Source organism: Rhamphochromis longiceps, linkage group LG11, assembly GCF_057381845.1.
Source record: "Rhamphochromis longiceps isolate RC_006_pf linkage group LG11, R_longiceps_female_GT1.1, whole genome shotgun sequence".
NCBI classification, from domain to species: Eukaryota; Metazoa; Chordata; class Actinopteri; order Cichliformes; family Cichlidae; genus Rhamphochromis; species Rhamphochromis longiceps.
Window position 1 is genome coordinate 28299640 of NC_140567.1, and position 20677 is coordinate 28320316.

General features: G+C 40.2%; 1 pseudogene across 1 annotated transcript; it reads left to right on the top strand.

Moving 5' to 3' along the window:
• Nucleotides 1–11786: 11786 nt before the first annotated feature.
• LOC146659434 (uncharacterized) lies at nucleotides 11787–13540 on the top strand (annotated as a pseudogene). The gene is made up of 3 exons (XR_014913800.1): nucleotides 11787–11866; nucleotides 12020–12078; nucleotides 12211–13540. The product of XR_014913800.1 is annotated as an uncharacterized LOC146659434 (transcript).
• Nucleotides 13541–20677: the final 7137 nt, after the last annotated feature.

Consider the following 20677-nt stretch of genomic DNA (forward strand, 5'->3'; position numbering starts at 1 on the left):
ACAATGGACCTTCAACGCGTTCTTCTTTGCCCCCAGACAAAAGCAAGTACAATGTACTACAAAACTAAATTACAGATGCACAACTTTACCTGCTTCAACATGAACAACAGAGATGGGTACTGTTATGCTTGGGAAGAACATGAAGGCTCCCTCAGCAGTGAGGTTTTTGCACATCTGCAGTCCAACCACTTTGAGTCTGTCCTACAGGCCAACAGAAACATTGAGAAAGTCATTGTCTGGAGTGATGGCTGCGGGTATCAGAACCGGTGTGCTACCATCAGCAACGCCTACCTTTACCTGGCCATGAAGCATGGTGTCAGCATTGAGCAGAAATTTCTAGTTGCAGGCCACACACAGATGGAGTGTGACTCCATGCACAGTCTAATTGAACGGCGCATTGTGCAAGACGTTTACACTCCACGAGATTACGTTGTCATCTTTGAGGCTGCACGCATTAATCCATCCCCATACAGGGTGACTCAACTATACCACAATGACTTCATGAAGTTATCTGGCACCTATGTCACCAATATTCGACCCGGCAAAAAAGTTGGGGACCCCACAGTCCATGACCTCCGGGCTTTGCAGTACTTGACTGATGGACGGATCAGGTACAAGCTGGATTTTGAATCTGACTGGGAAGACCTGCCTCGGCGCATCAGCATACCCGACAACAAGCCATTCAAGTGGATCCCACTCTTTCCTGCTCAGTTGCCCATCACCCTGAGGAAATACAGTGACTTACAGTCAATGAAAAATGTACTACCAAGAGTGGCCCACAAGTACTATGATGATCTTCCTCATCAGTAGTATACATAGCCTACCAAATAGTACACACACACACACGCACGCACACACACACACACACACAAACACACACGCACACACACACCCGCACACGAAGAGAAAGAGAGAGAAGAGAGAGACAAACACACACAGACAGATACAAACACACATAGACACACGCACACCTCTTTTATGAGCCTACAGGCCTCCTCTGCAAATTAATGGGTGGGTGAGGTGAAGTGAGTAAGTCTCCTTACTCTAGCTGCCATTTTGTGATTAAAATTGAAAAGTTACAGTGTGTTATGGTTACATTATAGTATGTCATGTTCATTTTATAGTTTGAAGAAAAACTGCCTAAGTCATAGGCATAATCTGCCTAAGTCACTTTTATTAGACAAAAGAAATGATGTTGGGTTTTGTTCTTTTTCCATACTTTTCCTCACATATACTTAAATGTTCTGTGAAAATATCAATTAAAAATATGCATGTGATATTTAGAAAATTAGTTTTTTCTTGTTTTCCGAAAACACAAAAAAATTACTTAGGCAATTATGCTATCAAGCTAACGATATGCAACAGACGGCTGAGAATGGTTTACCTTGAAACAAACAACTGTCACTAACGAAGTCCTAAGGATGTGGCATGTTTGTTGACGTTAAAGCCGCTACCGCTAACTGTTAGCGTGTTTAAGATAAAGCAATATAAGAACAAACACTCACCCTTGCAAACACCAAACTGTATCCATCACGGAGACGTTTTGTTCCAAGGTTGTGGACCCACCCGCTGACAAAAAAATTGTACGCCTCCAGACTCTTGAAAGCTTTCATTTGCTGCCTAGTGTAGTAAGAAGTCTGGAGGACCAAGTAGTTGGTGATATCCACAGCCTCGATAGTAGGCAAATCCTTTACTTCTGTGGTGTATTCGGACATTTTCAAAGAATACGGATCACGTCCGATATATTTTTTAACTATCTGTTTATATCTCTCCCGAGAAACGGGGTCTAAAGTTGCACAATAGCTGCTCTCCTGACTCTCCACAGTGTCCTCCATGTTTACTTCCGCCCTCCACTCAAAAATCGCGCTGCCTCCGCACGTCATCAGAACCACGTGACCGCAACCCAACTATTGCATGCAATAGGTCAGCAGCCTTAACATGAAATTTCCCCTTGTGGGACTAATAAAGGTATCTTATCTGTCTAGGAGAGAGGGCAACAGACATTTATGTGACAGGCTACTTGAGGAATGGGGAAGTGTTCTATTACTGATTTTCAAGAACAATTGCTATCTGCAAAGCTGTAGCAACTAGAGAGGGTTCATGCTGACAAGCCATACCATCAAGATGTAAGAAAGAGTAGTTGAAGCTAGGTTACAAAGACAGGTGACTATTGGTGAGCAGCAGTATTTTTCATGCTGAAAAAGAGCAATACAGATGCAATGCTTACTTTGAGAGTGCTGATGGAGAATTACAGCTGCACTAACGCTCTAAAGAAAGCATATGTTGGTTTGCCAGGACTGGCACTGTGGTACTGCTTGAGAAAGTCAAGTGTGGCAGAGAAGTATGTGAGAGTGGTGCAGGACATGATGTATGCAGCAGGAGTGACAGATGGGTTCAAAGTGGGGGTTGAATTACATCAAGGATCATCTCTGAGCCCTTTCCTATTTGCAATCTGTGATGGATAGGTTGAAAGATGAGACCAGGCAGGAGTTTCTATGTGTGATGATGTTTGCAGACGACATTGTGATCTGTAGTGAGATTTGGCAGCAGGTGGATGAGAGCCTGGAAGCATGGAGGTATGAGCTGGAGAAAAGAGGAATGAAAGCTAGTAGAAGCAAGACAGAATATGTGTCTGAATGAGGAGACAGGTGTAATGGTGTGGAGATAATGAAGGTAGGATTTTAAGAACCTGGGGTCAATCAATGAACAATGCACAAAAGAGGTGATGAAGACAGGCAGGCTGGTGTGGATGGAGAGTGTGTTGGTGATTTGTGACAGTAATGCAAAATAAAATAAAATGTAAAAATAAAAAAATAGATCAATTTCAAATAAATCAATTCTTTTGTTGAAAAGGCAACATTTGAAGCAATATAGGAAAAAGTAGAGCTTGAAAAACATTGAGTCATTAAAATCCACCTGGAGAAACTTTTGATGGGCTGCAGGGAGGGATAACTTTTCATTCTCAGTCAGTTATAACTACCTATTACTTTTTTTGCTGAACAGAATAGAGTTGTACAGTTTGCAGTACTGCTGAATGATGAAAGGTGATTGATGTTTTTTTTTTTGTATTCGGGGGTAATTTGAAATGCTTTTATCATACAGTGGCTGCTAAAGTGGCAGCTGTGATTAGGCTCCACTCTACAGCATCATACAATGTTCACTTAGCAATCAAAGTCTCCTGTCTTTGTCTGATGCTTTTTTTCTCTTTCTTTCATTTATTTCTACAAATGCAAGCTAGTGCAGGGCAACTGGGCAAGTTTCTGACTTTCTTATTTGTCATTTACCACAACAACAGCCTCATATTATTTGTAATACCCATTGTTTTGCATTAGGAGTCAGTATTTAGAGTATCATATTTCAGTATGTTTTAGTATTTTTGCCAATAGTTTGATTGGTGAGCTTGAAATAAGGTAATGTTTGTATTATTATTTATTGTTTTATTATTATTTTTATTTATTCATTTTAGACATTTTTCATTTTAGATTAGTTAATTTTTTATTGTTATACATAGCAACTAGCACGTTTTTGATGAGAAGGTTTTAAACGCAGCAAGGCAGCAATGGCGGGTAACAGCATAACTCCAGCTCTGGTGTCTACCTCATGCTTCCTTACCTGTTTTTTTTTCTTGTGCAGGCTTTAATTATCTGGTCCCACCTGGTCTGGTCCCACCTGTGCAATCTTGTCTGCTGATAGGTTCCCAGTGTTCTGCCACCTAACTGGGGATTGGCCTTTTGTCTCATTATTAGAGCAGGATAAGCAACAGCATTATAATAAAATTATGCACTAGTATATGATGAGCTTTCTCCGATGGGTTCCCTCTCCCCCCCCTCCCAGCTTTCCTCTCCCTTAGCGACAGGGTGAGGACTTTGGCCATCCGGGAGGAGCTCAGAGTAGACCCATGACTCCTCTACATCAAAGGGAGCCAGTTGAGGTGGGTGTGACAAGGATGCCTCCTAGGTGCTTCCTGGGTGTTCTGGGCATGTCTCATCAGAGGAGACCCCGGGTCAGATCCAGGACAGGCTGGAGAACTATATCTCTAAGCTAGCCTGGGAACACCTTGGTGTTCCCCAGATAAGCTAGAGGACGTGGCTAAGGAGAGGGAGATCTGGGCTTCTCTGCTTGGGCTGCTGCCCCCGCAACCCAGCCCTAAATAAACAGAAGAAAATGGATGGATGGATGGATGGATGGATATAATGCCATTAAAAGATCTAAAGGAAAGCAACACGATGGAAGATTATTAAGGACACAGCAAGTGACAAATATCCAAAACCAACATTAAATCCAAAATAATCTGGCTTGTGTCAAACTGTGACACTATGCATGAAATGTGCTTGGCAGACAAAGGTGGTAACTTCAACTTTGAAATGAAAAATGTGTCAATTAAAGGCCTCACTAAAATACAATATGAGAATAAGCATGACCAATATCAAAATGTGCATTCACTTGACCAGCCCCTCTTATTTAACTTAATATGACTGGCTGTTGTCGTTCAACATAATCCAGAACATCCAACATTTTTGATTTATAAGGCCTTTGCATCTCTATAGCATGAGGGAATTAGATATTCCTTTGTTTGGTTGACTTCAGTGGCAGACTCCATGAACAGATCATGTTACACACACATTGTGGTTGACCTTGCACGTGCTGCCATGCCTGGAGGGGAGCTCCTCATTCTTATGCCAGTAGACATTATACCAAGGTGGGGGTGAAGCTGAACTCTGCTATGCTGGAAATCAAAGGCAGCAAAAGTCAAATGTATAAGCCATTTATATATCATGACCTGGATGACTGAGAACCTACACTGACAGACTATTGATTTATAATGTCCATATAATCGCACAACATATAAGATTGTTGCAACGTCTTGGTTTACCTGTCAGTCTGAAGCAGAAAGAAAGAAACAGATGATGATTTCATCTATTTTTGTGTTAAGTTTTTAAAAACATGAGTCCATTAGAGTGTCTTTTAGTAAAGGTCTTACAGCAGCACTGACATTTCCTGACAGCAGATAAGGCATTGCCCCCATGAAGCTGTGCTTGTTCTTGGAGTCGATTTCCGCTGTATTTGCAGTACTGTCTCCCTTCACCACAAGGATGCTGGCCAATTAAAATCTCAAAATCTGTGTTATTCAGCACAACCAAATGGCTGTTGACTGCTGTGCAGGAGCCTACAGCGTGGAGGACGGAACTTCCTATGAAAAGTTTAGCGGGTTGGCTTCCAGATGGTAGACAGATCTGCTTAATGCACCATAGGGGATGGTGAGCACACTGCTGCAATAAAATTAGACTAGTCACATAGTACACTTTCTAGGCATTACAAGGAAAATGTTATTTCTATTTTATATGTAAAAAAAATGAATGAAGATGTCTGAACTATAACTGAACTGATAAATAATTTTAGGTGGTGTCTGGTGGTTGGGAGGGGGGCGGGGGTTGTTAAAGAAGAAGCAAGCATCAGAAACTCGATAAACATACTAGAGTAATAGACTGTATGTTAAAGATGGACACGGCTTTCAAGTCTAAAAAGTTAAACTAGTCAGTAGACGTCTATTGAAAATGTCTATCGGCTCTCTTCACCGAAGACCTCAGTAAACACTACAAATCAAAATTATATAAACAACACACAACAGTATAGCAGTCTATGTGGAGGAGCATCAGTTTGAATCTAAGAAGTGCTCCTTATAAAACTGCAGGTCTACCATGTAAGGCAGGGGTGGGCAATTCCAGGGCTCGAGGGCCGGTGTCCTGCAGGTTTTAGATCTCACCTTGGGTCAACACACCTGAATCACATGATTAGTTCTTTACCAGGCCTCTGGAGAACTTCAGGACATGTTAGGGAGCTAATTTAGCCATTTAAATCAGCTGTGTTGGTTCAAGGACACATCGTTGGGCATCTTTCTTTGCCTTTAGACAACAATTCTGATGGCAAAAGAGCCAAACGGGACAGGCAAAAAAAAAAAAAAAAAAAAAAAAAAAGGACACATCTAAAACCTGCAGGGACACCGGCCCTCGAGGCCTGGAGTTGCCCACCCCTGATGTAAGGGGATGGGACCTCGCTAACCAGTGGGTAACATCATGTTACCTAAGTGCATAATTAGTGTATCTAATTATGGACTTACATACTTGCACTTGCTGTTTTGAATGTATATATTCAGAGTGAGTGCAGATGTTGCACTTGAAATGGTCAAAAGTTGAGTATGGAATCCTTTCATAGCATAGAGAAAATGTCTTTGTTTATATAAAACTCTTGTGGAACAAATGGTAAGCATTTCAAATGTTCTTTTTATGAATTTATACGTTATAATAAATAAATTAACAAGTTTGGTTTGCTACTTAAGTTTTTTACAATTGCAATTTTTTGCAATTGTTTCGCATTTATGTTTTGTTTGTTTTTTTATTTCGTGTCATGTTGTCTTTAAGTCATTTGTAATTTTCATTGATATGCAGTCAGTGGTTTCACAAATTGTAAATGTTTGAAAAAAACCACAGCTGGCATGACAAACACTGTAAATGCTGCAATGGTCATTCCCTGTATTTGCTAAACTTGCTGATTTCAACGTGAGACAACACAGCCCTCTAGAAATTCATGTGCAATACTAGTACACAGACACAGAGGTGTTGTAACTAAAATACTATCAAATTGAGTGTGATCCTGCTGATATGCATTGTGGATGTACTGCATTTATAATTTTGTGGGCAAGTTCAATTGAGTTTACTTTTCATTTTATGCTCATGTTGTCGAGGAGGTGAGACATTGTGCTGTGCCAGGTCCAGAGGCAGAGGGGCAGGTGGGTGATGACAGAGACGGGTGCACAGACACCATGAACAGAGAAAAGGAGCCAAGACTTGCCAAGCATACACAGACACCAGCAAGCCCCCAAATGACACAACATATGGAGTACGACTGAACAATCCCTCCACCCTTCTCCACCCGCCATCATCGCAGCGTCTTTTCCTGCCACACAGCAGCTCTGTGAAAAACAGGCACTGACACTGCGACTGGAAGTGGAGAATTTGAATATTTTGCAACAATGGCAACAGCGTTAGGCAAGTCCTCCAAAGACATGTTAAATCAGATCCTGATTCATACAGAGAGAAGCTCTGCTGAAAACATTTAATTTTGTATAATAAGTGAATCAGTGAAGCTTGTTATTAATAATATTTTTCCCTGCAGTTTCAGAGAAGGTGAGGTGCCATCATAAGAAGACAGAGGGTATGAATGAATAGCAGAAAGTGAGTGTTATAAGATTTATTTGTGATGTTTATGTCTTGGTGTAATCAATACAGTCAATGTGCTGTCCTCTACAGCAGCTGCCCACCTCTCAATAATGAGGCATAGGCCAATTACTGTCCAGATGACTATCCACTCATTCATTAATGGCACACTCCTTGTCTGCAAGCCAAAAAGGAAACAGTACAGGGAGGGCATGACCTTGACTTATGATTACTCCACTTTTATCAAGGCAGAACCCCCCCGCCCCCAAACTTTCTGGAGCCTTTCTTTGTCATAGAAACAGGTTATCTGGTTTTCAATAATTCAGAGATAAACATGATCATGGCATGGAAGCAATCGTGTATATCAGCTATCACAGCCCAAGAGCTCTTTGTCTTTTTCAGTTGTCCCCCTTCCTTTCTGGGCTTATTTTTCCCTTGCCCGTCTCCTTCTCCAACCATCACAGTTCTACTTAGTGCAACTCCACTGTAAAAGCCTTTACCACCAACCGCACCAGCAGAATATCTATGACTGCAGGACACATCCAGTTGTGCAGTGTGCAGCGCTGGCGCTAACAGCAGGCTTTACACCCGCAGTCATTCAGCTGATTCACATGCTGTCACAATTATGAAGTGCTTGAAGCTGAACCAGGTCAAGTAACTTCTTTCCTGCTGGCTGCCTCTCAGGAGTTCATAGCTGCTTCTGCAGAACAAAACAACATATTCAACCCCAGATTTTCACAGAAAGTAAGTAAGTAAGTAAGTGTATATCTCTGGCACCCTCAGTTGGCTGCCGATGCATTCAGTGACAGCATTATGACCAACTCTATGTACATTTGTATGTGCTTCATCACTGGTGGGTATTTTTCAGCAAGAGAAATACTTGTCACCATCTGTCATCTCCCACAAACACATGGACAAAATGGCTTATGGTGGTTACAGCGAGAATAAGAAAACAGAACAGTTTTAATAATTTCATTATATAGACCTGGATTCCCCTACAGTTTATAGGCTTCGTTAGTTGTTCAGGGCTCGAGACATGTATATTTATATGTGTAAACTAGCATACCAAGTGAGCTTAGTTAAAGGTCCAATAAATGTACTATAAACCGGGAAGGCATGGCATTGCAAGACTGCATTGATCATTAAGCATTCATATATGATTTTGTGCAACAGAAGCATTAATTATTTAATGTAAAATCTCAGCAATTTCTCTGAATTAAAAGTATTTCTGCATTGCAGTCATCAAGAATAATGAGTTATTAATTATGTTCGTGTCCTGTTCATGAACAGTAGAATGTTGATGTTGCATCTTGGATGTGTTTAGCTTGTTTGGAGAGTGAGAACCGTGGATCCATCCTTACTGTTTTACTCTCTTTAACCTGAAAACCAAGCGTTGGTTGGCCTGTTTAGAACCAGGAATACTGTAACTAATTATTGCCTGACTCTGCGGCCATCATAGTGGGATAGTTTAGGACAAGACTATGCAAAGTAGATTCCACAGCAGTGAAATAAAGACTGACAGGTGACTATCCCCAATACAGACCACCATATGCATGCTGAAATCAGCCGCAAGTTTGTTTGGAAAATCACAAGCAATATTTGCTGAGTGCTCCCATTTTTGTAATTGGTGTATAATTTAAAGGCGCCATAGTAGTGGTGTCATTAGTATTTTTACTTTAGGCCTTACAGCATCTTCTCGTTGCATTTTTCTCATTTTAGAAAGCCTGAAGAGAGGCACAGATTGCATGCAACAGTCGATGTTCAGTTAGTTAAAAGATGAAAAAAGCCAGGCCCCGAAAAAGCCAAAATTAATCAAATCACAGGCTCAGCATGCGTGGTGAAGGCAAGTCTCTATAATGAATGTTGTATGAACAGGAGATGGATTGGAGGGCTTGCTAATTTAGTAACGTAGAAACTAATGGCTTTTTTCCTCTTGTATACTCTGCCATTTCTGTGGTTGCCTCTCTCAGCAGTGTATATTTTGACCATTACTTTTTTGAGGAAACTGTCGGTCTCTGTGTGTGCATGCGTGTGTGTGTCCCTCCTCTTCTTTCCCTCGCTCCCTCTGCTGATTGCTATTCGTGTTTCAGAGGCAGCCTGAACCCTAGAGCTCAAAGAGTTCAGTATCGACAGTTGTCCACAGTAGTGAGAAAACGAATGAGGAGGCAGTAAGAAAAGAGTACGAGAAGGAGGAGAAGCCAGGAATTCATTAAAACAGTTACTATGTTAATAAATACCAGTTTACGTTTCTAACAAAGGCTCATGTAAATTTACATAAAGGTTGATCGAGTGCATCCATCTGGAACATGAAGTTTCTGTAACAAAAGAAGTAGCTGCCTCGATCACACTATTTTAGGCTGCAGTTCTCACCTCGAGCCTTTATGACATTCAAACTTATATAATTTCTCTCAGACAATATGTGTACATCTGTGTTTTTGCATGCCATCTTACACCCTCAAGCTTAAATAGCATGCCGCTTCTTCCTTACTCCGCTCGCTACCCACCTGCAACATACATATGTAAATGTCCATTTAAAAGGGATTTATACCTTTTTTGTTAGAAATAACAAAAAATACTTTGATATTAATGCATGTACACTGCCTTCAGCTGTTTTTATCTGCAAGAATTTTCAGTGTAACGCTAACACATTATGATGAAATGTAATTCCTGACTACCGGTTCTCATGTGGTCTCCAACTTCAGATTCGAGGTTGAATTCTTTGAGATATAAACAAACAAATACTCAAAACCATATTAAAGATTACATGGCTGCATATATCCTCACTATTTATCTCTCTCTCAACTCGTACATGCGAACATGCCAACACACACACACACACGTATACGCCTACTTACGACCACTGGAATATACACCCTGGCAAATACTGTTTGCTGATATGCGGATTGGGTTCAAGAGCGGAACAGTGAGCATTTCAATCTAAACAGTAAACACTCTTAATTGGATTGTGTGCTTATGTGCTTTGATGTGAATCCTCTAAGGACTGTATATTATTAGGCCTAATTGATTCTGATACATATTTACATGAGTTTAGAAAATTACCCCCCCCCCCAAAATATAAATGAAAAAATAAATAAATAAAGTGAGTGGCTTCATCATGAGTCTAATTGCCACCATTTGGTTGACACTACCATTACTGACGCATTGTGTTATTGAGGTGCACTGCAGACTTCCACATTCTTACAAATTAGGCCCAATGGAGGCAATGGGAGCCGAGCAAGAGGGCTCACCATCACCCTAAGGCTGAGAGGTAGAGCACTGAACTTCTTTTGCTAGCCTTGAATACTGTCACCTGCCTGCGGAGGGTGTGAGTCAGGCAAGCCAACCTTTTTCTCTACATATAAGTATTTAAAGTCCCCAAAAATGTCAGCCAACACAATGCCAATGCAGTCACTTTGCTGATGGGTAAGACACTAACACCACAGTGTGTATGTGGTCTGTGAGCGCTACAGAAATCCAAAAGTCAGACAGCAAAGTTCAAGACCACTCTAGCCCATACTTAACACTAGACAGATGGCGTTCCAAATGCAGGAGCAGAGGATTAGGTCTGGAGGTTGATTGAAGGTTTGTGCCACTTTTTGGCACTGTTCTCCTCCGGGTGACACCGTGGTGGAGGAAATAACACGAGCTCCTTGGCCAAGCGGGCATTCACATCTTTGGTTTCACATCACCTGCAATTTGAATTCCATTACTTGCCATGCCACACTTCAAATAAAGCTCGGTCCTATTAATTACCAAAGTATGGGTTCAGGGTAAAGGTGAACGTGCAATTACAGAATTAAATCAAGGCCCTGTTTAGCTTGTCAGTCCTGACAGAAATAATTTGGGTGAATTATTAAATGCTTCCACCGCTCTCAGCTGCTTCATTGCCACCTCAGAAATATCAAGCAGCGAGAATCCACCCTCTGCTCTTTCTTCTCTAAAATAAAACTGTTAATTGTGCTTATTTTAAAGCACGATTAATAGATTAAGAACTGTTACTGTTGTATGTAAACGTCTTTGTGCCGTCGATGTTTTCTGAACCTTTTAATGAACGAGGTCAAGTTTAATGAGATCATTCTTAATCAGTGGTGGTACAGTGATCTTGCAGACATTGTATTTAATTATCATTCTTTTAGGTCCAGTGAATTAGAAGTTTTAATTAGCTACTGTTCAGATAATATTAAGTTCCGAGGTTATGCTATAATTAGCATATTGGGCTTGCAAAAACAGTCAAACTTACACAACAACGAATTTTATTTCAATCCAAACTTCTTCTGCTGTGTGTGTGAATAGAATTGTACCAGCTGTGGCGTCAGTTTGACCCGCACTCCTTTTTTAAATGTGTGTTTCTCTTTCCTTAAATGTAAAAAAATCCAAATGTCTTGTTTTGTAGAGTTCTGCTGCAAGCAAGCATTTTAACTAATTTTCTATAATGAAGCAATTTGCCAGTGGCTGACTAGATTCAGTGGCTGAGTTTTGGTCTCTATGACAACCAGCTGTCTGTAATTAGCAAATCAAGCCAGGGTGAGGCTTTAGGCAGTCCGAGTGGCTACAAAAGAAGTCAAGTGGCAAGTGTTCCAGTAATTGTGCTGCCATGAAGTTTATGCTGAAATAACTGCAGGGATGAGTTTTCTTCTCGTGGGTTTTCTCAGGTATTTAAAGCTTAAGGTTTTCTGTGGTTAAAAAACAATTACAGCTTCTCAGTGCTGTGCTATTTGGCTTACTGATTTTTTTTTTTTTGTGTGTGTGTGTGTCTGTGCGTTTTTTTTTTTTTGTTTTTTTTTTTTTTTTTGTTATTTTTCTAGCACTGTTGTGCTCCACTCTGTGTCAGCTGGTGGTGCATATTGTGCTAAAACAGCAAGAGGTATGTAGTGCACTTCAATGGATGCTGCTACTTTAAAAAAATATATAATTACCAATTAGTGGGTATATTTGACACTTCACAACAATGAACCGGCAAACAGGTTTGTTTTGTCTTTGTTTGTCTGTGCTGTAGCCCGTGCAGCTGCTTTGGGTTTGGATTATCCTGGAGTACATGGAGCGCCTGAACTCTCTGGACCAGCTTACCATGGAATCCCCCCTCACCCCTACAATCATGAATGGTTTGAGACTGTACCAAACATGGCCACCCCTCAACAAAATTGGCCAACTTTTCATAACGTGAGGCATAGACAAGCTAACCTAGGAACATCTGACAGATTTCTAATGACCCACGGCACTTACGGACCAGTTCAAAATGAATACACAACAAAGCCAGAGCACGGCTTTCCCAGAGGACAGTCGGTCAGTAACCGCGGTTCCAGTTTTAAAGGGGTCATGCGTGTTGCACTACCAACACGAGCTGATGCCCCTAGCCAGTTTGACCTTGTGAATAGGGATCCTCAAGGTCACTTGGTTGTCTATGGTGAACATGACCTTGTTGTTGATGAGTCCGTCCCAAATAGACAGGGCATTTTTCACCATGCACTCCCCCTGCCCCAAAACTGGGGTCATGGTGCTTACCAGAGAGCTCGAACTGTACATGGCCTCAGAAGAAAAGGGCCTGTCCTTGGTTCAAATCACTTTAAGAAAGTCCATGGAGCAGCAAAGACTAGTTGGGGTCCTCTTATGTTTGGTAGTTGGAGATACAGATTTCCTGGCCTCAATGCTAAACAGTTTGTTCAAGGTACCCCAACCCCCTTGGTGGTCTGAGAGACATGAAATCAGATCCCGTTAGACTTATTCAAATGAAAGGGTCTGACATTAAAGGCCCTGGCATATAGCTCTGCTGTCTTGTCAGATGGTGTTCCTTTGACTTTTTTTTTTCTTTTTTTGAAGTTAACAGGGAGGCTTTTTGTGCAGGGTGGGGGTGAGAAGTGAGTCTACAATCTTAGTTTCACTGGAGACAAAGGGGAGGGATGTCCCTCCTACACTTATCTGTGTACAAGCGCCTATATTGTGTGTGTGTTTTTTTTTTTTTTTTTGTTTGTTTTTTTTGTTTTGTGGGGTTTTGTTTTTTCCTCACGTGTAACTCCAAAATGAGTGATATTACACACCCTCTACTGAATATAAAATTTGTAAAATGGTTATGGTTCTCTGGGCGTGTTTTTGTTTGTTTTTTTTAAAACACTCTCCCACCGCATTATAAATGACTCACTGGGGCCTGGATGCTACCACAGTGCCATCTGTTGGTTCCAATGGGTAGAGAGCCTTTGGCTCACATTGTTGTACACAGGTGCTGCTTAATGGAGGGTCAGCCTTTGACAAATCCCATAATCTGTTTACAATCTGTTGTTTGCAAGTACTAGTAGAGGCTATGCTAATTTTTTTTCAAATAGCCTTGGCATTTCAGTGATGGCATGCTGCACTATTGGTCTGGAGTTTCCAATTAGATAATTCAGACCGTGCAAATTGGTATCACTCATTTTATAAAACAAAACTTTTTTTTTTCTCACCAATGCAGAACATTGTCAGGAATTGCTGAAAGTTTGTGTGAAATGGTACACTGACCCATAAATCACTCAAGAGCCTAAGAGTGGGTTATGCGCACTAATCTTGAATGTGAAGAGGGAAACTGATGACGGAACAAAAATAAACCAATTAGCTGTTTGTGATAAGCAGGAAGGAAATCAATCACGGGAGGGTGGGGAAAAAAAAAAAGGAGGGTGGGGGAAAAAAAGAATTCAGTAGCTGCAGTGAGTTTGAACCCCACCTGGCAACCTCGCATGTGTTTATGTTGGGCTAAATTCAGCGAACAAGTGAAGACCCTTTCAAAATATATTTTGCAAGACAGGGAAAGGAAGGACAAACTTTTCTTTAGTCACTGATGGCTACATTAAAAGTGCCACAATATCCTGTGATCATTTGCCTTCTTAACCTTGATCAATAGCTTAATGACCCTTTTTACCGCTTCGAGGAGGGAAAGGAGGAGGCAGGGGGATTTACTATGTTTAAGCATGTGGCGAGCAGTAAGGACCCATCACCAGGCGCTCACTGCTGCTAACAAAGAAATCTAGCTTTCCAAATCTTATGACATCAGAGCTTCTTTCATGCAACACAGTTTCACTTGACTTTTGTAATGATTAACAAGCTCTTGTTTTAATTAAACATGCCAAATTAAGGCACTTTTAGTTGCTTTAGTTGGTGACATTCTATTACTTTTCATTCTTAAATATTCCAGTAAATCATTGTCACAATTGTCAGTTGTTGTTTTTGTTTTGTTTTTAAACTTAATTTTGCTGCTGTGTTGTGAAGAGTTGAGGCTTCAGGCAGACTTAAGTCAGCACCTCATTGATAGTCTCAAACGCAGCTAAATAGGCTCTTACTGCAGGGCCATTAAATCAAAATATATTTCACGCATTTTGTTTTGTATACACGGTGTAATTATTCGCACTATTAATTTCACACACTTGTACATTCCACTTCTTACTGACTTGACCACTATTGTGTACCAAGATTTGTCTGCGACCTAGGCTAGACCAGGCTTGCTGGGCTCTTTATCATGTCTGTTAGAGAAAGCATTTCTGCTTGCCTGAAAAATGTGTAAACACTGAGGCACTGCATTTTCCCTTAGCATCCTAAACAGTGCCTGCAAAATGGAAATAAATAACTCAAGAACTTTTCAACAGGATAACGGTATACAGTGTATGAAATCACCTGTCTGTAATTAATAGCTCGTGCATAAATTGAGGATAATACTGCAACTTTCCAACAAACCTTCACTATATAAACCAGGGGTGGGCAACTCTAAGCCCCGAGTGCCGGTGTCCTGCAGGTTTTAGATCTGTCCTTGATCCAACACAGCTTTTTCAAATGGCTAAATGACCTTCTCAACATGTTTTGAAGTTCTCCAAAGGCTTGGTAATGAACTAATCGTTTGATTCAGGTGTGTTCAGGGTGATATCTGAAACCTGCAGGACACCGGCACTCGAGGCCTGGATTTGCCCACCCCTAATATAAACCATCCCACAGCCACCAATCCACCAAATGCAATTTTTATTTATTTTTTTAATAAACTAAATTATATCACTTTGTGGTGAAGATCGCTCATTTCAGGACCCAAGATCTGAAGTGATAGTTTAAAATATTTTGGTGGGCATTTTTGCCATGTGGGGAGGATGCACAGCAAAGGTCCCTGGGTTGGAGCAAAACCAACCTCTCTGCATTGAACCTTTGTTTTATGCTTCTATTATATCAAGCAGTGAGCTAAATATATATATTTGATTTACAAAAAAAAAACATTATTACTCAAGATTTATTTACAGATATTGTAACCGCTAGGTTTTAACAGTCCTTTTTTGTTTTTTTTTCATAAACACCTCTTGAAGCCTCCAATTTATGCTCAGCCTGCAGTGAATATGAGCTAAATGAACAGTCTTTAGCGAAAGTTGTAAAAACCAGCTGAGCCTAGGAAATTAATCTGAGGAATCACCAGACAACTAAAATAAAGAAACCTTTGTGTTACATTCAGTGTAGGTCAGTCTTTTTGAATTTGCTGTCTTTCAATTAAAAGAGAGAATTTATTTTCTTTAGCCACTGAAAACTGTTCCACTGAAAAAGTCTATTTCATTTCAATTAATTTTTATTTATATAGCACCATTTCACAACAGTCACCTCAAGGCGCTTTATAATGTATATAGAAAATCCCAGCAATCTCCTAGGAGCAAGGACATGTGACAGTGGAAATGGGAAAACTCCCCTTTAACAGCAAGAAGCCTTAAGTAGAGCCAGGCTCAGGGAGGGAGGGCCATATGCTGTGACCGGTTGGGGGTGAGGGAAGGAGAAGAAAGCAAAGAAAGATGGGACAAGAGGCAGAGTTTAAAAATTACTAATGATATCATGCCGTAGTGTATAGCTGATAGCTGAAGACTCTGTCTCGCATTCTGCGTTTAAAAACTCAAGGAACAAAAAGCAAGCCTGCAGTCTGAGAGCAAAGTCCTTTGTTGGGACAATATGGTGCTGTTTATGTTTTAAAAAATATGATGAGGCCTGACTTTTCAATGTGAGAAAACACATTTTAAATGCAATTCTAGATTTAACAGTGAGCCAATGAAGAAAAGTTAATGTGGGTGGTCTTTCTTTCTAGTCTGTGTCAGTACAGTCAGTATTTGCTACAGTGTTTTGGATTAACAGAAGGCTTTTTAAAGAACCTTTTAGAGCAGGCCTATAATGAATCACAGTAGAAAATGCATGAGCTAACTTTTCAGCATTACTTGCTGACAGGATCTTTCTAATTTTAGTAATATAGCTCTGATGGGGGGGGAAAAAATAGAAGTAGTCCTACATATTTGTTTAATGTGTGGGTTGGAAAAATGGCTTCAAGATTCCTCACAGTGTTGCTTGAGGCTGAGATAATGCCATCCAGATTATCTAGTATCTGGTCAGACACCATTTACTAATAATTTTAGATTAGAGGAAAATAACTTTAGTTTTTGTCTACATTTAGAAATAGGAAGTCAGAGGGCATCCAGAACTTTGTGTTTAAGCTCTGCTTGTCATGTATTTGATTTGTATCAAATGGCTTCATAGATAAATAAAGCTGGGTATCTTATTATAAAAATGAAAATGTATATAGTGTAGGGAAGAAATAATGGTGGGGAAAGGTGTTGGTCCCAGCACAGAACCCTGTGGAACTCCATAAATAACTTTAGAGTGGAAAAACTCTTGGCAGCTAATATTCTCCCACACATTCTTATTTCAAAGAGCCAAAAAAGGGTGGGAGGAGCCTTAAAATCTTAAAATATTTCAAATGTATTTTTTACTGCTTTAATTTGACTTTTAAGTTCCACCGCAGGTTTATCGCAGTTTTCCAGGTTACCCAGTCCAGAGTGTGTTCCACTGCATGTTGTGACACACACCTCTTTTAAAGCAATGCTGACTGTCTTCCGTTACAAAGGCTCAGTTAATAAGAGCGTGTATGTGCTGTGTGTTTTGAAATGTGTGTATTTCCTTCTCGTGTTTCTTCCCCTCCTCTTGTTGTCCCACGCAAGGCTCTCACTGAGCTCACTATAGCCTGCCAGCACAACTGACCTGTGGTAAGGGGGAAATCAATAGTCAATTCCATTTTGCAGCCAGCGTGTGACAGGTACTAGATAGGAGTGGATTGGGTGCATGTAAGGAGCAGGAGCGAGAGTTGGAGCTTGTCTGACCCTCTCCTTTCCCTGTCTTTCTCTCCCTTTCCCTCCCTCACACACAGTGGCTCACAGGCTCACTCAACCAACCCGCAAGGTCGACACAGCAGTGTAGTGCCAGAGGCCACACTCAATAGTGTAACACAACTCGGGGGTATATACACACATTAAACACTGTCAATGGTGAATGTGGTTGTGCTCATAAGGGAACTTGTATGACAAGCACCATGAATGTGCAGAAACATATTATGAACTTATTATGAAAATTTAGTTACTGACAGTTTTTGTTTTTAATTGTTGTTGTCACACATTTTGTGCAAGTAAAGCCGTTTACACAAATTGCATTAAACTAAGACAGTGATCACACTATTTGTTCCCAAGCATGTTTAATCTCCAAAGTTCGTTTGGTTCATTTGACTGGTGTGGTTGCTGTGTACTATTTCTGGTCAAGGTTTAGTGTTCTGCACCCTGGTGCACTTCACACTTGTGAAGTATGTAGGAAGTCCTGCGCTTCCTCAACGATGGTGCTCTTTGTAAAAACTGCTTTATTAAGTAATTTACACATCTATAAGGCATGTGATAGAGCAGTGTGTCACTGTTTCCAAAACTGCTCCGATTATACCACAAAGTGCAAAATCAGGAACCTGATTGTCCTCCATAATCTAACGTTTCCAAAGCAAGTTAGTCTCAGGATTGTTTCCAACTACTCTCTTTTGGCTATCAATACCATCATTGTGTTTTATCTCCAAAGACCAGGGACAATGAAAGGCAACTATGCCTAGTGTGAGTATGCCTAAAGAATATCTGGGGCCAGATAGCACAATGGGAACGCAGGTTTGCCGGGAAAAGGTCGGTGGCAGTCTTGTTTAGGCATAGACCAAGGCGACTGTGCCACCCTAAGTGCACTCACAGATATAATCAAACTGACAGACTTACAGAGATTTAAATTAGGTATCGAATACATGTCCACATAAATCCTACCTGCCAAATCTGCTTTTAATTGTGTAGCAAAGCAAGCTGAACTCAAGTCATGCTAGCAAAAAATAATCGTTAAAACTGTAAATTGGACAGGGATAATGAACAATTTAGGAAGCATGTAGGATAAGGTCTTGTCAGGTCTCTCTTTGGTTTATTTAGTTCAACTTAATACATCTATTTTCTTCTACTCATTTGAAATGTAATTATTTATTAAAATATTGCAAATATGGTAAACATGCCTGCGTAATATTAGGATAGCATTGAATAGCACTGAAATATCAGGAAGCATTATCACTGTGAACATGCAAGTACACTGGCATTAGCATTTCACTTAAGTTGAGTCTCAGAGCAACAACATGGCTGTCATATTTTTTTTTAACACAAAGATATATTTTTTTGAATGCCCATCCTTTTATTATTTGCATTAGTTTTTTCCAGTTCCATTAGTTCTTTCAGCCTCTTCTTCAAAGAATGACGTGTGTTCTGCTTTTCTGGAGGTTTATATTTTAATCATTTGAAGCTCTGGTACAATTATACAAATGGACTGGAGGTAGATCACTTTGAAATATAATTTATAATAGGCTCTTTAAATAAATAATTAAAAAGAACACATATTATGGACTTTTTATTCCCAGTGTTGTGATTCAGTTCAAAAGCATACAAAAATGTGGGACACAAAACAGGCAGGTGCAAGAGCAACCAAAATGAGCTTTAATAACAGAATCAGGTACAAAGAACACAAACACGCATCTGTCTCTTTCTAGCTATATCTCTATATATTGAGAGGAAGAGATGGAAATCACAACACAAACCAATAAGCTGGGAAATAAAAAGCTACGGGGAAAGAAACAACAGCAGGACAAGACACGGACTTAAAAGAAGTGGAAAGTAGAAGTTAAGGTTGACTAATTAAACACATGTGAAACAAAAAGGGTAGGCTGAAAATCAAAAAGAAAGAAAAATTAAAAGTAGGAAGTAAAACCAAAAGCTACCAGACAAATAAATAACATAATGAAACAATAAACAGCCCCCCACAGACTTCAAACCATCATGCAGACTTTTGCTTTAAAACCTACAAATACTAGTGGTATCATTGAAATTGAAAAAATTACAGTCAACAAAAAATATAAATAGATTTTTTCCTATTATAGACAGATAGATAGAGATATCTTTTGCTAGTCTCTTAAACATTTTTGACCATGTCCTATGCAGTCTATAAAATAAATAAATAAATCAGTATATTGACAAATGCAAAAGTAAATGTAAAGACTGTTACCCAAATATTTCCTATTTTTACTTTTAACACATGAGGAGATGTGTCATAGTGGAGCAGCAAATGATAAAAAATGAAGAGGAACAAATCCAGTGAGTGGATGATGGCCATACATTCCTAACAACAAAAACTTGCACCCGATTCTCATCGGTGAAGAGAATCAGGTGCCAGTAGTGACCTGCCAGTTTCTTAACTAAAGGATGTTGGACCCTGTTGGTCAGACATGTAAACATAGGTGATCCAGTGGAGATAATTTTGCCACTGTATGTCCTGTGTCGCACAAAGGAGCAGATGTTGTTCCTGGAGCTGGATTGATGGCCTTTTAAAGCTCCTTTCCACTTTCCTTTTGTAACTCCATGTGTCCTAGTACCTCAAATACACACTTAAGACTGCTCTGAGCTGTGTCTGCTCAGAGACACAGCAAACGTTATTCTAATGGCTTGTATTGATGTGGCATCCTAGAGGAACTACCTGTGAAACCTAAATGGGCTGCAGGTACCAGATCATGCTACCAGTAGTGACAAGACACAACTGGTAATGGGGTGAGAGGGCTTTTTTGCGCAAGACAACAGTCCAGCCGCTGCAAGGTACAGGCATAGGCAAAGCTGTGAAAGGAAGCTACTGGATGCAGAAAAATGACATCGACTGACAGCACACCAGCGAAGGCAGCTGCAGGGGGGTGGCTGCAAGATGTCCCCAGTCTGCTACCAGACCCCCACTGAAAGATGAACTGGTTTAGTGGGCAATTATGAGCAGTGATGCCAGCTGACAACCCTGCAGTTGACCTGATCGCCGGTGGAGATGCAACAGGCTAAAAAGCCGAAGCAGGAAACACCACCTCACCTGGACAATGAACTTATTTACATAGAACATCTGCAAAACTACACAAGCTGTGTATGTTGAAGCTACAGAAGATGAAAAAAAAAATCTAATTATTATTTAATCTAATCATCTAATTATTCTAGAATTCCAACTCCAAGAATGACTGGTTTTTTTTAAGCTTGTTGTTTCAATGTACAGTAAAAAAAAATTCAATATTTGATTTTACTTTTATTTTTGTTTTCTTGCATGTACTTCTCATTTGAAATCCCCTTGCAACACTT